The sequence below is a fragment of the Lynx canadensis genome, chromosome B2 (genome assembly GCF_007474595.2).
Source record: "Lynx canadensis isolate LIC74 chromosome B2, mLynCan4.pri.v2, whole genome shotgun sequence".
Classification (NCBI taxonomy): Eukaryota; Metazoa; Chordata; class Mammalia; order Carnivora; family Felidae; genus Lynx; species Lynx canadensis.
The window spans coordinates 84,903,378-84,921,105 of record NC_044307.1 but is presented as its reverse complement, the minus strand read 5'-3'; positions in this window follow the sequence as shown (position 1 = coordinate 84,921,105).

Below are 17,728 nucleotides of genomic sequence, written 5' to 3'. Positions count from 1 at the left end.
CTCTGCATGATTAATGGGCAATCACTTATAAGGTGTTTAGGTCCTTCTTATGCTTCTCCAGTCTACATCAATTACAAAAGTGATCAGCTCTGGAGGAAAATTAAAAGATTTTCCTCAGGATGACCACTTTCAAAAGGAGCATAATGAAGAATTATAAATATTTATAATGTAATATTATCCTTTTCATGATTATATATGCCATACAAAATTTTGAAATGTCCTATATTGGCATGGAGAGAATAATGTTTGGGGAAGACAAGACTCCACAGCATTATGAAGGCGGCATTGATTGATTGCAACTGCAGGAAGGAAAAAATGTTAGAAAACGATAACTTCAGGTTAAGTACAATTTGATTAGGTGAAATTGCCAACTTTGGGTTTCAGTCCATGTTAGAGAGAATTTGACTTTAAGAGGTAATTCATAAGAAAAAAAAATCTTACAAAAACAAACAAAGAACTTCCACATTTAAAATTATATCTATATGGAGATAAGGGAGAGAGGAGTCCAAATAACTTCAATATTTCTGGACGGTAAGGTGGTACCAGGTGATGAATTTGATTATCACGAGGAGGTCTTAGCCTGTTTCTTGGAGGAGCTTTGCCAGCTCTGCCCCTCAGGTGGCGCTCGGCTTCCGTGTCCACAATACCCAGAAGCCTTTTTTCTACATCTAACTTTATTCCATCTGGTGCACTAAAAGTGGATGTCATACAAATACACATACTTCAAAACGATCCGAAGATATCTTACCAAGAGAAGGCTGTGGGACTATTTTCCTCTCATTTCTTACTTTTAAACTCAATTAAGAAGAAACTTTTTTTTTCCTCCTCTGAGTCATTGCCTTTTATCTTCTCCTCTTTTTAGGTTCATTGTTGTATTTTCCTCCTTCATGCTAAGATGGTGGTACAGAATACTGATGAGAAAATGCTTATTTTAAAACCACTCATTTCTTTGAGCACAGAAAACCTGATCTGCATTTTACAGATGTTCCCCTGGTCTGACCTCAGCCTTAGGAGGGTTATAGGTACTCTCAAAGCAAAAGGGAAAAAAAAAAAAACCCAGAAAATTCACACTCCAGGTTCTTCTGGATTGGCAAAGGAGGAGTTAGAGAACAAGCTACTCTACATCAAAAGCAATTGCTGCAGGCTATAGGATTTTATGTTATTCCTAAATTAGTTTCTTTATATAACAGTAGGTCTAATTTTCAGGACAATCACGTTTCATGAAATACTTTTTGGGGGAGAGGAGAGGAAGGGAAAGTGGATTGTGTAAGGACCAGTGTGGGTTCCTATTTTGATTTATAAATGTGCAGATCACTAGTGGGACAATAGCCATATTAAAATAATAGTGGCTCATCCTAGTATGCGAAAGTCTGCAGTTCTCTTTAAATTGAAATTACAAGCATGGCTGAAATTCTTTCTCTAATGGATCTCTATTATTTTTCAAAATCCAAATGAAATTGAAAACATAAAGATAGTTTTATCACACTCTCACATTAGAAACCTCCAAAATGGAATATGGATTATTTCACTGGTCTGAGAAGATTTGCAAATACCTATCACTTTTGTCTCATTTAAAATAAACTTACAATAGAAAACAGAATGGATAATTTTCCAAAAAAATTAGCATTTGCCTAGCTGTTATGATTCAAACATTTTGATAGCAACGGCTATTTACCATCTGAAATCTTTCTGATGTCTACAAGAAACTGACAAAAACAGCATAACTGGTAGGCTCATGTTGATTCTCCTGTGAAGAACCCAGTGGAAGAAATGCAGTGAGGCAGCCTGCATTCATCTAAGCAGGTAGAAAATTGGACAACAAAGTGAGATTCAGTTATCGGTAAAAGCTGAGTAGGCAAACACAGATGTTGTGAGAATTATCAGTCACTCACATGTCTGTATGTTTACTGTTATAGGAGTTTTCCTATTATTAGTTTTTAATGCTTATTTATTTTTGAGAGAGAGAGAGAGTGAGCAGGGAAGGTGCAGAGAAAGAAGGGAACAGAGAATCCTAATCAGGGGTTTAGATTCAGTGCTCAAACCCAGGAACTGTGAGATGATGTCCTGAGCGGGAGTCAGACTGAGCTACCCAGGCACCTTGGCCTTTTCCTATTTAAACATAAGATCTGGATTTGAGGGACAGTGGATCATTATTTTTTTAAATCCTTGCAGTACCTACCATAGTATTATGTGCAGCTTGAAATGGTCAAATATAAGTAAGTAATTGAATAAATTGAATAAAATGTGTCAACACATTCTTATTACATATGTTCATACCTACCCATCATCCTCAGCACACTGCATTGTTAAGTGCACATCCTCAGCACATTGTTAAGTGAAGTTAACCATGAATTCCCATTCATGGAAGATAGAACAGAACATAGAACACTGGTATCTGGGAATCTAGCCAACTAATTTGGGACAAAAAGAGTCCTAGAGATACTAAATACAGTTTTGGCCTACTTCACAACTCTTCCCAGAGTCGTTATACTTTGGTACTTATATATGGAATATATAAGGTAAGCTGCTTATGTATTTCCAAGCGATAGCAAGAAGAAATATGAGACATGAAAAATATGTGAATTATGTAAACTTCCTTTTTATTTATTCACTCACTCATTTAACAGGTATTATATGTGTACCACTTATGAGGAAATGAAGAAATAAAAATGAATTATATGTGCTTCCTCATCTCAAAATGTTTTCCTTCTTGTGTTAGATCTAGAAAAGCAAACAGACCTTTGCAATGCAGACTTAATCCAGTCTTGGAGGATTATTTTTTTCAGATGTGTCTACATATAGCCTTATAATGTTTTCTAATGTGCTACTAATCACTTTTAATTGAGCTTTGAGCTTGCAGGTGTCAATTTAAATGATGAACATTGCTGCAGTGTGGAGTATCCATCAGGGGAAAAATTACCCTGAAAAAATTTTGCCATGTTGTATGGACTTTTTATGGTGACTCTGAAGTCGCGTGTGTTCCCGATAGTGTTCCATCACCAAATAGAACAATAGACTCATACCTGGAAAGAAATTCAGAGATTAATTAATTCAATTCACTTATTTCACAGAAGAAAAAAAATGAGATTCAGAGGTTGCATTTGCTGGTCAAGATTACAGAACGTTTTGGTTGCACACCTACAAGTAGGGTAATTCTTCACACAAAGTTAAATATAATTGATATCTCACAGTCATTTCTGAAAGACTGAATAATTATAAATAGATATGAAAATGATGAATTCACAGAAGTAAATTAAAGGCATGACATCATTTCCCATTCGTACTAGTTGATTCTACTTTTATTGAATACCTAAACATCGATACTGTTCTTTTTTGAGTTGGTAAGCTAATCAAACCAGAAGCAATTAAATGAACTAAAATATAGAAGATTAATTCAGAACATGATGATGCTTTCTTTATACACTTCATATTTAGTTTTCTGGGACTATAACCTTGCAATGAAACGAAGACATGATGGTTACTAATGGTGACTCAGTGACCCTAGGAAAAAATTAAGATTACACAGATAATACATTAGATGAAGAAATCATCTGAAAATTAATATGACTTCATTTTATTTATTTAGTAATAGGTAGTGTTTCTTAGGTACCAGACACAATTCTGGTACTTTACAAATATTATCACATGAAATCTACAATAAAATTGAATCCCAAACTAGGTTTAAAAAATATAAAAGGGTGATCAGCAAATATAATCAATCTGTCCCAATTAGTTGATTAAAATAGGATTTGGGGGTAGAAGGGTAGGTGAAAGGGGGGTAAGGCTGTTAAAAACCTAGAGAGGTTGACCCCCTCCTCTATGCACCCACAAAACTAATATACTGATCTTCCAAGTCTTATTAATTGCATGAGTACAGAGCAGCAGGAATGTTCTGTCTGTGGGAGGGTGTGGTTCTACAGTGCTGGTATATAATTATTTATTAGGCCATGCCACTATCCCAACTGTTCACTTTATTTATTAAGATGATCAAAAATTCACTTCCCTAAGCTCTGATTCCATACTCTTTATGAAAACAGCGACAGAGAGAATGATCTAATAAATGCAAATATTATAAAATAATTTGTATATATAATTTCTATGCAAAGAAATATTTTTTAAAGTTCATTTATCTTGAGAGAGAGCAAATAGGGAAAGGGAGAGAGGAAGAGAGAGAATCTCAAGCAGCCCCTACACTCAGCACAGAGCCCGCGGCTTAACTGACTGCTTAACTGCTTAACTAAGCCACTGAAGTGCCCCACAAATAAATATGTTTAATAAGACACTTTCTACATTGATCCTTCCATTGTTTCTGTCCTTGGATTTCTTTAAAAAATACTTTTTGTCTTTTGACTCTCGAGGAATTCTGTTGGATGTCTGAGACACAGGAATGAAGGGCCACAAATATATGGCACTTTTGCACCAAGGAGAATTACATGATAGAAGAGGCAGGCAGGCCAACAAACAAATAATGAAATGAGTTAATAATGCTATTATAGGAAGTTGTATGTAGAATGCAACTTGGCATAGAGGAAGAACTCCAAAGCCAGAGTCATTTGTGCTTGAGCCAGTATTTGAGCTGAACTGGGAGGATTGAACAGTTGTCAGAACACTTGGAGAAGGGTATTTAGTTAGATAAAGGATTTGTGAGAAGGACGGAATGCCTGAAGTTTGCAGAAAACTACAAATATTTGACTTTTTCCCAGAGGTTCACTTATGATTTAATAAGTATCTTAGGTCTGAGTAACTTATTGCATTTGGTATAGCAACCAAAACATTTTTTGAGTTTTAATGCCATAATTCAGACTCTGAACCATCATGGCCGCCAGCATCCTATGAGGCCTTGCTTAGGCATCAGCTGGTGCCTGTAGATAAACTCTTTCGGGTTTCTGCCAATGCTGCAAACTTCCACATTTTAAATTGCTGATAGAAAATAGAGGCACATTCTTAAAATAAAAATTATTTTCTTCTACCACATTTTGTCTGCTAAAAACATACTGAACAAAATAATCAGACTGGTTTTATTTAGTTAGTATTATCTATCTACCTATTATTTTTTAGCATGGGCTTTGTTTTTTTTTTTTATTTTTTTTTTTTTTTTTGATTTTTGAGAGAAGTGAGAGAGAGACAGAGAGACAGAGAGAGCACATGTTGGGGAGGGAATAGAGAGAGGGATACAGAATCTGAAGTAAGCCAGGCTCTGAACTGTCAGTACAGAGCCTGACAATGGGGCTCGAACTCACAAACCATGAGATCATCACCTGAGCTGAAGTCAGATGCTTAACTAACTGAGCCACCAGCTGATCCAAAACTGATTTTATATCTTTTGCATATTTTAGGCAAGGAAGACAATAAAGATACATCAGGCTTCTGTTCATATTTTTAACCTCTCTTTCTCTCTCTCTCTCCCTTGCCCACACACACACCAGACACACCAATGCACACAACATTCACACTTTTCCACTACCAGGTTATTTCAATATTTCCAGGGCACATCAGGTGGTGCTTTGTTTTATTTGAAATAATAGAAATGACTATGGACAGTGCTCTGTGGTCGTGGCAGGAGGTACAAAGAACATAGAAATGTTGGCCCTACTTTTAAGACAATTGGCTGGAATTAGTAGACACGGGTTTCATTTATACCCCAGTGAATCTCAGACAGGCCAGGTAGTATACTACATGAATCATGAATGTCAGCTTCCTTTTATTTTTTTTTTATTTTTGCACTACTCCATGAAAAATGGCATAACAATTTCATACTAGAAATTTAAAACTAATTCTGCTGGTAGAAAAATAAACATCACTATGACATTTGGATGCAAACTGAATCGTTTTTTGAGTAGAAGGAAAAGAGCTGTCGTACTGCCATGATCATATTATTTCTAAGTTCTTCTGTTAGTATCCAGTGGTTACATGTTCACTCATTTTTTCATCTGCTTTCTTCTATTTTTTTAATGTTTATTTTGAGACAGAGACAGAGCAAGCAGGAGAGGGACAGAGAGGGAGAGAGAGGACACACAGAATGTGAAGCAGGTTCCGAGCTGTCAGCACATAGCCCGATGCGGGGCTCGAACTCCCAAACCGTGAGATCATGACCTGAGCTGAAGTCGGATGCTTAACCAACTGAGCCACCCAGGAACCCCATCTGCTTTTACTTTCTAGCAGGTGCCAAAGGTTTAAGAAAAGCTAATGTGAGAAAATCTTAAAAGTTGAGAGAACTCTATTCATTACTTTTTGTTTCTTTTTAGCAATTGGGAAGGTCCTTCTATAATCTAATTTACCTTGGTCAAGCTTGCAGAACACCAGTGTTCTTCAATTCTCCCATTTTAGAACGATTTCTTAGTCATTTATACCTCCATATTATATGGGAAAATTGTTTTCCAACATTTTAAATTAAAACTTTTAATCATATTAACCACAATTCCTGGCATTTTGTGTTTACTAGAGTTTTCAGTGAATATCCAGAATTATTTTATGCTTTATTTCTGGAGTGGATCACACAAATAATGCTTATGTCCCCTAGAAAATAACAAGACTGGAGTAAAACCTTATTTAGACAACACACTATAGGAGTGCCACTTAACTAGTTAGGTTTCTCAGGGCATCAAAAAAAAATTAATCATCGGTCAGTTTCCACCCAACCTTGCTGATATATATGTAAGTGACTGCATTTAACGATCATGGAAAATATATAGACATAATACACAAATGCATATTGAGTAAAATATTTTGTGATTTTAGTTACCAACTTCTTGTTATTCTTCTCAAAGGAACATATTTGTAATGGGGCATTATTTCCAGCTAAAATTAGTCTAAAAATTCTTCTGAATTCATCTTTTATTGGTTCATTCACCGCAATTTATTATAGAGATTGGCAATATACATAGAGAGAGACAAAGTGCATGCTTTCAGGGAACTTAGAAATTGGGGGAAATAGACAAAAAATAAGAATTTAGTCTTTTATTTAAGAAAGCACTTACATAGAGGGATACAGCAAAGTAAACTGTGTTTAGGGAGGTCAGTCAAAGTGATGATGAGGGTTAATCAACTTAAGAAATGGATTCCAGACCTTGCCTTATGCCTTACTTTCTTAGATCTTAATTATCAGGTTAATTGACAGAAAACGTATCTTTCCTGGAAAAAATATTTGATAACATTTGATTACAATGAGAGATAAAAGCATACATTATATTCTCATATTTGTATTTCCATAATCATATGACAAGTTTGTACTTATTTCTTTTTTCTTTTTTCTCTTTTTCCCCTAATATTTAACAAGTTTGATGGCAAACGCATGTCTTAAAAAAGTGTTTGGTTCCATTTAGTTTGTCAAAAAAGAGTTAAATGAATGATATTCATGGGAGAAATTTAAGAGGCAAATGAATTTGTATATCTCAGACTACAGACCAGAGAATCAACTAGATCATCTTTTAATATTTTGCTAGTTTACACAGCAAGCCTTCGACAACCAATGAAAAAATTGGTTGAAGTTCGTTTGTATGTGGAATTCACTTTGCCATAAAAATCATATTTTAGATGTATTTTACCCGGATCACCCAAAAGAAGTCTAGTGAAGGCTTAATGTATATGAAAAGTTGTAATGAAAAATAATGTAATGGGTAATATACTGGCCACTTTCAGCATTTGCTGTGTTTGAATGCATCATTATTTCTCCTTACAGTTCCATGAGAGCATATTATCATTCCATTTTACAGATGAGGAGATTATAGTTTAGATAATTCAAAGACTTGGGATTAAGTCAAAATTGGGAATTATGTCTATCATATGATCTCAAATCCATGTCTTTAATCATTTTATTATATTATTTTGCATAGTTACATTAAGAATGCCAGAAAAAATGCAATATACTTTATTATTTCAACAACAGAAAAGCTGGCACTAGAGGCACAAATGATGTATGATGTTGATGAATTTGTTAGGGGCATCATTACACTAGGTTATGCAAGATGTGTTTAACAGACTTCACTGAAAAGGCAGGGACCCACTGGAGGGTTCAGTTAAGGGAATACGATGTTACTTCTAGGAATGGTGAGAAAGAGAGAAAAAAAAAAAAGGCAAAGAAATTGTCCAAGGTAAAAAGTAAGAATCATTGGTGAAGTAATCAGAAGTCTGAACAGAGATTGATTGTGAAAGCAAAAAACAAAACAAAACAGAACACAAAAAGGAAAAGAAGAAGAAGAAGGATAAAGGAAAAAAGAAAAAAACTTTAAAAATATGTGTATTTTGGCAGGGCAGGATTAGGAAGCAGAGACTCACAGGAATGCTGAGTGAGTGAAAATAAAGTGGTGACTGTCAGGGAAAATGTGGAAAATTCATAAAAAAAAGAACTAGAAATGAGTGTAGGTACATAAACATATTTTAGGAATGGAGGACATGAATAAAAACAGGGGCACAAAACAAGTATGCAGAAAGCCCGTATGTTTCTTCTCTCCAGTTATTCCTAGTAAGGTCTCTGAAGGTGACTTTAATTCAAGATTCTTGAGATGAAAGGTGAGCCAGCCTCTACTGCTAGACTCCTGTATTGCATTAAAACCGTTTTTTTTTGCTCCATAGGATGCACTTAAAGCTATACTGCCTAGTCTTTCACATGTTATTAACATGGGATTGATATGTGGGCAATCTGGATCTACGAATTACACATTATGTTATCCACAATCTGACAATACTTTCCTTTCCCCGCTTCTCTATTTGAACTGAAAGACAAATTAAAATAGATTATGTTACCTAGGACAACACAGAGGATGAGTGGGCAGAGTTATAGGAAGCAGCTGATATTCAGTAAAACGTTTCTTTTGGAGTAATGAAACATTCTAATCTTTTTGGAGTGATAAAAATACTTTAAGAGTATGGTGATGATCACAAAACTTATAGACAAAAAAAACCCACAATGAATTATAACTTTAATTGGGCAAACTTTTGGTCATAAATTATATCTCAATAAAGCTAACTTTTTTTTTTTTAAGAAAAAGAAGCAACTCTAAATGTTTCAGGTCAAGTGCAATGAATTAAAAACTTAAAACATTCACCTGTTGGTGAATAAATTTTCCTTTTCAGAAGGCGCCTAAGCTCATGACACTAGGGAGAACATAATTAACGTTAATGGAGAAACCTTCTAAAAAAATACAACTGTAATTTTTCAAAAAGCTTTTCAGTACTTCTTCTTTGCTCTCAAATGGTCTTGAAAATAATTGTCTCAAAGTATAACTGTAATCTACTTTCATGTAATTTTCCTCTAACATAACAGAAAAATGTAGAGCAAAAGACTCCCAGGGAAATTTTCCAGTATGATTACAGTTGACCTAGTATTATGGATTTGGGTCTTCTGATTGACTTTTCACCCAATTAAATTGTTTTCCATAATTTTTATAGGACTCTTACAACTTATTCTCCTCATTCAGTACCTACTAGGCTGTCAGCCTTGTGTATAAAGTAAGAGGCTTATTACTGTTCATCATGGAGTTTATGAAATAGAAAAAGAAGGAGTTAGAAAAGGTAAAAACTTAAGCAACTAGATGATTCATAATAGAACCTGGAACCTAAATCTAATATTTAACATATAAAATTTTATTTCCCAGTTTTATCTATTTTATTCTAAATATTAATTTGTGACACACACATATCTGGCTATACAGCTTTCATTGCAAACAATTTTATAAGTTATAATTTTTGTATAGAGTGTAATTTGGTTGAATAATTCATAATTAATTCATAATAATGTTAATCATTCAGATTCAGTTATTAGAAACCATGTTAGCAGACTCTCAACCCTCTTTATATATTATTATTAAAATAATCATACAGTTTATTGTAAGTGGACGCTGAATATATCAGAAGAGAAAAATAGATAAAAAATACATTTGTAAAACTTCATATTCAATTTGTCTGTGCTTAAGCAGTATGACATCGCATTAAGACTTTGGAGAAAGGCATCCTGGGCTTGAATCCAAGATCTTCCACATATTAGCTGTACAAGCTCAGATAAACCGTTCATTTCCCTTAGCCTCACTTTTCTTAGGGAAATAATAACTTTGCCTGAAGCTTTTGTTCTGGCGATTGAATGAAATATTATAGAAAATATTCATCACCTTAAGATATGGAACAAGTATTTTCTAAATGCTATGTACATAGAATTCGATATGAAATCAAACTTCCTAACATGTTTTGTTACAGATAAAATTTCTATTGATTAGCACACCCATTTCAGGAAACCTAGAATTAGATCCTCTCTTTCTGAGATTCCATGGTAATATAGTTTCCTTTTTAGAACCATAGTATTAAAATGGAATTTTACATACATGTACTCTGGATTTTAAGAGGAGTAAGCCTTTACATTTCTCCCTGAAGTACTTTCCAGGATTATATTTACTTGATCAAGTTATACCAACTAGTGAATTAAAGATAGCCAAAAATAGAGCTCTGAGAAGTGAGCTTAATTCTTCAATCCATGAATCTGGACTGGACCTGCATCTTCTTACTTAGAATATGGCGGGAGATTGATACTCTCCCAGGTCTGGGCTGACTCTGTAAAAAGGCTGGTGACGTCTACTTCTGCTCTTTGTAACTTAGCTGACATTCAGTGAGGAAATCCAAACAACCAAAGTGTAACAGATCATTGAGATCTCTAACTGACCATGCCCACCTAAGCTACCAGCTAAAGCCAGACTAACTTTTAATCCATGTGAGGGAGCCACCTTCAAGTGGATCTTCCAGTTTTCTAGTAAAGCCTTTCTCAGGTACCATGTGGAACAAGCATGAGCTGTTGCCTCCAAGCCCTGACTAAATTACAAATCATCATAAATAATTGACATCTTAAACCACTGCATTTGCGGGAAGTTTATTGTGCAGAGAAAATCACTAAAATTGCAACCAAGAAAAGAAGTAGTACCTTCAGGGGTTAAAAGGTATCTTGAAGAATCTCTCCTCTCTACTCTATAAAGAAATTGTAAATACTTCTATTACAGTATTTTCAAAGCTTTCTTGTTATTTCTCTCTATTTTTTTTATTAATTAGCCTTGGTCCTTTTCAAGTGGTCATAAATTATTCCCTCAGACCCTAAACTTTCTAATTTTTAGTAAATATGCAACAGATGCTTATTGAATGAATGAATGAATGAAGATGAATAACTGTCTGATTCCATAAGAATCATTTCTTTGTTATTTCAGAGAGAACAAATACTGTTAAGCCTGATTCCTACAACTTGAAGGTATATATGAATAAATCACAATAAATAGTTTGAAAAAAAAAGATGCAGTTTCAAAAAAGGGATCATGTGATGAGAATAGGGAATCAGGACCTTAATTAATGTCTGTGGTACAGATGTTAGAAGAAATGAACTAAACATAAAGGAACAATAGATCTTTTAGAAAAATAAAAGTTAACTGTAGTTCTCATTTCCTAGTGACACCCTACAAAATATTTATTTTAAGCCATGAACACCAAATTCCTTGGGATTTCCATGATCTTTAAAACAACAACAAAAACTAGCACCTTATAATTAGCATCAAAGAGTCTGTGTACTGAGTTATTATAATGTACAGTCATTCCTTAGGTGCATACCACCGTTGGTATGAGGCGGGAATAATTAGACACCAGATGGTGATATCAACTCCAATAGAGAATGTGTATGCATTATGCATGAGAAGTGACTTTATTGTTGTTTTTATCCATGTGGTACCATTATGCTGCTCTTGGACCTCAATCAGTGTCTCAAAAAAAAAATCTCTTTGGATCTGGAATTTTTTCTGTTCTGACAATTTGTACATCACTTTGTCATATCCTGATCAGTATCTCCCTACTCAACTTGGCAGAATTTCTAAAAGCATATTATTTTCTGGCAGCACCATTGAACTGAGCATTTCCATTATCCAGAGCATCTGAGCTTACTGGATATAATTTTATGTTTCTGCCAGTAGCATAAAGTTTAAGATTAGTATCTTTGAAAATTGAATCTGATTTTTAATGATTGTAGTGTCACATTTCTGGGCTGAGGTACTTTTAAAATGTCATTAGCAGATATGTGATTAATCATTTTATGTCTTTTGACCACTAAGAATATCTTTTATTTTCATTATAGATTATGAATTTGAAATTAGAAAGGAGCTAGAATATATAGAGATTAGATAGTAGATTTCATTAATACTATTAATTCTTCAGTGGAGAGCTCAACAAAACGGTTGTTTATCTTGATTCATTTTGGAAAATGGCAACATTTAAGAAGGTTCAGATACAGTATCAGAATTCAAGGACATGTTGTCTTTTAATCTTCACTCTCCTTGTGATTGATTGATTGATTGATTCTGTGACCCTTAGCCCTTGAAACTAGGCAGTTAGTGATCAATAGATAAGATTTTTAATAAGTGGTCCTAATAGATTACATAGCTTTTCAGGCAAGGTTTGATCAGAGTATCATACCATCAGAGCAGATATAATATACGGGATTTATTATATGGTTTTCACCTTGCTTGGAAACTATTTAAATAGTTTATGTTCATCTGTTGCCACAGATCCTGGTGGTACATAGAACTGAGGTCAGAAGGACAGGCACCTGGGAAGGTAAGAGGGACATGATGGTAGTGGAGAATAAAGGAAAACTGACATCCATGAAAAGAACCTGAGACCCAGATTGATTCATCACTGCCTCCATACCTCCAAATTCAGTGGATGTCATGACGGTTTTTGATCATGGACTAAACATGCATATGGCTTAGGAAGTCAGAGATGCTGAAAAGGAGAATATGGCAGAAGCTTGAGATAATGCAGGACTGACTTGTGCCCACACAAAGTGAACAACAGATCAATAGCAAAGTCTATGGCCTCCAATAGTGCCTGAAACATCCTTTGTATATATATACAAATATATTGTATATATGTGTGTATTTGTGTGTGTATATATATATGTACATATATTTGTATATATAATATAGTACATATATTATATATATATTTTTTTTTTCAGTTTTAGTATGGATTTATATTTACAGAAAGTTGTAAAGACAGTACAAGTCTTCCTGTTGGGAAAGGTAGTCTTAAGTGCATGGTCTTTGGACTCTCACTCAGCCACATAAGACAGGCCTTGGGCTTTAACTTTCCTTACCAAGAGGTAGAGCCGTATTTTGCTACCTTGTGTGGGAATATCTTTCCCCATTTCAAGATCAACAACTGTTCCTTTTTTTTTTTTTTTTTTTCTGCTTAGGCATGTCAATCACCAATGGCCTTCAGTCTTGCTCATGGCTTTCAGTATTTGCAAGGGAGGGTCCGGGTCCTTATGTGGGGCATTAGTGGAGGGCACGGCCTGTTGCCCTTGCATTGGCTGCCAGTGACACCTGCTAGCTATGAGGGACCTGACACTCACTATGGACGGATTCTTTCTCTGTCTCTTCTCTATGTGAGCAAAGCATTGTAAACCTCCAATGCTTGTTGTTTTTGTGCTTTCCTTGATGCCTCACATACCAAAATGCAGTGGGGCAGAAGTGTTGAACTTCCATTTCTGGTATCTGGAATGGTGATCATCTTTGCTGTCTTCCCTCGTAGTTGAATCCTCCCTTTCATTGGTTACCGTGGCACTGTGTGCTGCTTAACACTTCCTGCACAGCCCCACCTGGCTTCCTCTATGTTAACATCTTATATTCCTATAGTATATTTTGTCACGATCAATGAACTAATTTAAATATTTATTAGCTAAGTCCATTTTTCAGATTTCCTTAGTTTTTACCTAATTTTTTTTTTTCTATTTCAAGATCGTATCCAGGACACCACATTACATTTAGTCATCATGACTCTTTAGGCTCTTCTTGGCTATAGCAGTTTTCAACTTGCTTTGTTTTTGATGACCTTAACAGTATTGAAAAGTACTGGTCGGGTATTTTGGGATTTGTCTGATATTTTTTTCGCAATTAGATTAGAAGTAGAAGCAATCTAAAAATCATCACTGATCTTGGGGCACCTGGTGGCTCAGTCGGTTTAAGCGTCCGACTTCGTCAGGTCATATCTCAACGGACCGTGAGTTCAAACCCCACGTCGGGTTCTGTGCTGACAGCTCAGAGCCTGGAGCCTGCTTCAGATTCTGTGTCTCCCTCTCTCTCTGACCCTCCCCCCATTCATGCTCTGTCTCTCTCTGTCTCAAAAATAATAAACATTAAAAAAAATCATCACCAATCTTACCACCAAGATTTGACTTCCATTAGTTTTTGGAATTAATTTCCTTTAATATCATAATAAAAAATGACATAATATTTTTGCTTTCTCTCTGAAACATTGTTTTATTGATCTCTTTCATGCTATTATGAGGCTTTTAGTTGCTGCATAACATCCCTACATGTAGGGTCATGTATGTAAGAAGTAGTTCTGAAGCTACTATAACAAAGAAGCCCAAACAATAGTTCAAACAAGATAGACCCTTATTTATCTTTCAAATAAAAGTCTCAGAGGCAGGTGGTCTAGTAATTTCCTGTAACACCAAAGTCATCAGAGATCCAAGATCATTTACTTTATTTCTCTCTGCCATCCATGCTCCCACCTCATGGGTGAGATGGTTGTTCCAGATCATTCTACCAAGTCCACATTATAGCAAGGAGACAGAAGTAGTAGAGGACTACTCTTCATTTTAAGGCCACAGATATGTACAATATATTTTGTTTACATCCAATTGGCATGAATATAGTCATGGCATCACTCTAGCAAAGAGAAAGGCTTAGAGTTACAGTATTTTCTAGGTGGTCACATATTAATTAACAGTAGAGGGTTGCTTTAATAAAAGAAGTAGGAGAGCACGGACTATTAGGCAATATTAGCAATATCAGCATAGATATTTCTGCCTTCTACTCTTGCTATTTAAGCAGATTTATCTTGATGCTGCGTTGATCACCCTTAAACAAAAATTTCTACCACATTTCTAATTTTCTAAGAAAAAGTATTAATGAAATTAATTACTTTAGGCATTTATTTTAGATAAATATTGCTAAATCACTTTCCTGATAGTTTGGGCCACTTTGATATCCTATTATCAGTATATAAGAATGCCTACAGTATTATTTTAATTCTCAAATTATTTTAATTAATCTAATAGATTAAGCATATTTAATCATTGGTTTAATTTGCATTATTTTAATTATTCAAGATTTGCACATTATTTTTCCATTTATGACTATTTGAATTTCCCACTTTTAAATATTTTGCTCATTGTTCATTTGGGATTTGTAAAAGCTCTTATGTGTATAACTTTGGGAAATATGCAGTAATACACTCATTTTGGTATAACTTTCTGGAAGGCAACTTGACAATATTTATTAGGACCTTTACAGTACTCATAAAGTATAATCCATTATTATTTCTAATTCTAGTATTTTATTCCATAAAAACTATCAGAAGTAGGCATGAAGCTTTATTTACAATGTCGTTAATAAATTAGACTATTGAAAATCCTTGTTAACAGTAGAAAACATATAATTAGAGAACTATATTGATTGATTGATTGATTGATTATGCAGTCATTAAAAAGTGTTTTCAAAGATTAGATAATAGTAGAAACACATTCATGATGCACTATGAAATGACAATTGTGCATTGGAATCAAGAGTGAGGGGTGCCTGGGTGGCTCAGTAACTTAAGCATGCAACTCTTGATTTTAGCTCAGGTCATAATCTCACAGTTCCTGAGACAATGATGTACTAACAGCATGGAGCCTGCTTGGGATTCTCTCTCTCACTCTCTCTCTGCCCTTACCCTGCTCATGCTCTTTCTCTCTCAAAATAAATAAATAAACTTAAGAAAGAAAAATAAATAAATCTCCAAGAGTGAAGTATAATGTGCAGACTTTCATAAACTTACTTTAAGGCAAAACTCCTTTTCTTCTAGAATATTTTAAGGATCAGTGTTATGCAGAACATGCTTTGGTAAATAATAACCTTTTTTTATCAAACCCCTTTAATAAGGTTTATTATTACTACACTGGTAACTGAAGAACTCAAAAGAATTTGAGGAGCTGGTACACACAGGAAACTGCTAAAATCTTATAACCTATTTAAGTTAAGTAAAAAGTTAAGGGCTATATTTCATAGCCATGGATATACTACTATGCTTTTTTTTCATTTAGTTCTTCTGAACATATTTATATTTTGAATTCGTATGGTGGGGATATTTCAGTCCTTCCCCATCTATTTTAGAATCACCTCTCCATTTTCTGGTTTAAAGAATAAAACATAACAGGACTAGATTACTTTTCTGTAGTAACATTAGCAACTTTACTGTCAAGTTAACTTTAGAGATTGTGCCTACAAATTCTTATCTGCTGGACACATTTAGGAAATTGGAAGCACTGAAGAAACTTCTAGTTCTGAAATTTAAGATTCAATCCAAATATTCTTCCTGTTTTTGTGATATAAAAAATTGATGCTATTAAAATATTGTTTTAATCTTTTTAAAAGATATTTTTTATGTTTAGTTTTGAGAGAAAGAGAGAAAGAGCAAGGAGTGGCAGAGAGAGAGGGGGAGAGACAGAATCCGAGGTAGGCTCCATGTCCTGAGCACAGAACCTGACACAGGACTTGATGTAGGGCTTGAATCCGCGAACTGTGAGATTATGACTTGAACTGAGATCAAGACTCTGATGCCCAACCGACTGAGCTACCCAGGCGCCCCTATTGTTTAAATCTTTTAAGTCATGGTATTCAGTGCTGATAATGTTGAATAGCTAAAATTTTAACTCAAAATTTTTTATTCATATCTGTAGACTTTGTTTTGAAAGTGCTAGAAGGTCTAATCTACTACTAGACTACTAGACATTCTAAATTCTAGAAGAATTTAGTGCAAATCTATGCAAAAAGTTGTGAATTCACATTACCTAAGGCCTTTTTTAAATTTTCATGGAGTAATTATTAGGTAGAAAATATAGAAAACAAAAAAACTTAGTCACCTGATATTTGGCATTTGTTATCTTATATTTATTATTCTCTAAATTTCATAATCAATTACCTGGGCTAAAATACTCTACAAAATATAAGTGTGTGTGTGTGTGTGTGTGTGTGTGTGCATGTAAGTCTAGATACACAGATGTAAGAATAAAAGATTTTTCTTTTCCCTGATAGGCAGCCAACTGCTCCCATGTAAATACTAAGTTGACAGAATCTATAATATGTATCAGGAAGAACAAATTACTCTTAATAATAAATATTAAAAAGAAATAAGTTAGCATCTGTAGTATCATCCACTAACAGCAAAGTCTATTATAACTACTTTACTGAAACAATACCTATTTGAAATCTATCATATTAGCAACAATTACAATCATGTGACATTTAAAATGAGAGTACACCAAAAAATAAGCAAATAAATAAATTAAATGACCATACTCCATTTTATACTTTCATCTATTTGATGGAACCCATAACTCATAGTATGATTTCTATTTATGAAAAAGAAAAAAGAAAAAAAAAACTGCTTTTCTTAAGAAGATAACACAATGTATGGACTTTGGATAATAATAACTTAGTCAAATGATATTTTTTCAAAATATTCCAGTTTTCAAATTAATGATCTCTTATAATAGTTATGTTCATGGAGAGAAAAATGTCTTCAGAATAAAACCACCAAAGTGCATTCATCTGTAGAAGACCATTCATTGTCCATTTATTTATGCACCTGCAAGCTTATATTTTGCATGGTGGAATAATTTCATGCATAATTGTTAAATATTTACTTAAGAGGGAGATAATAT